Below are 309 nucleotides of genomic sequence, written 5' to 3' on the forward strand. Positions count from 1 at the left end.
AACACTGGGCAAAAGCACAAATAGCTCAAAAGCACCATATTGTTCAAGTTGACAAAAATAGCAACATGTAGGGGAGAATAATTCTTAAAGAACTTCATATGTGGAAAAAATTTTAAAGATAGGACAGAAAATATTTGAATATTAAATAGTTTATACCCATCTAGAACTAAAGAGGAACTGTGGCTTAAGCAAAAGTACATACATTTTGATAAAATCTACATCGGTATTTTTTCAAAAAATTCTCATATTTTAAATGAAAACCCCTACAATACTTATGCTAATAAAAAAAAAGCACCAGGAGGCATCATA

Source organism: Pristis pectinata, chromosome 1 (assembly GCF_009764475.1).
Source record: "Pristis pectinata isolate sPriPec2 chromosome 1, sPriPec2.1.pri, whole genome shotgun sequence".
Classification (NCBI taxonomy): domain Eukaryota; kingdom Metazoa; phylum Chordata; class Chondrichthyes; order Rhinopristiformes; family Pristidae; genus Pristis; species Pristis pectinata.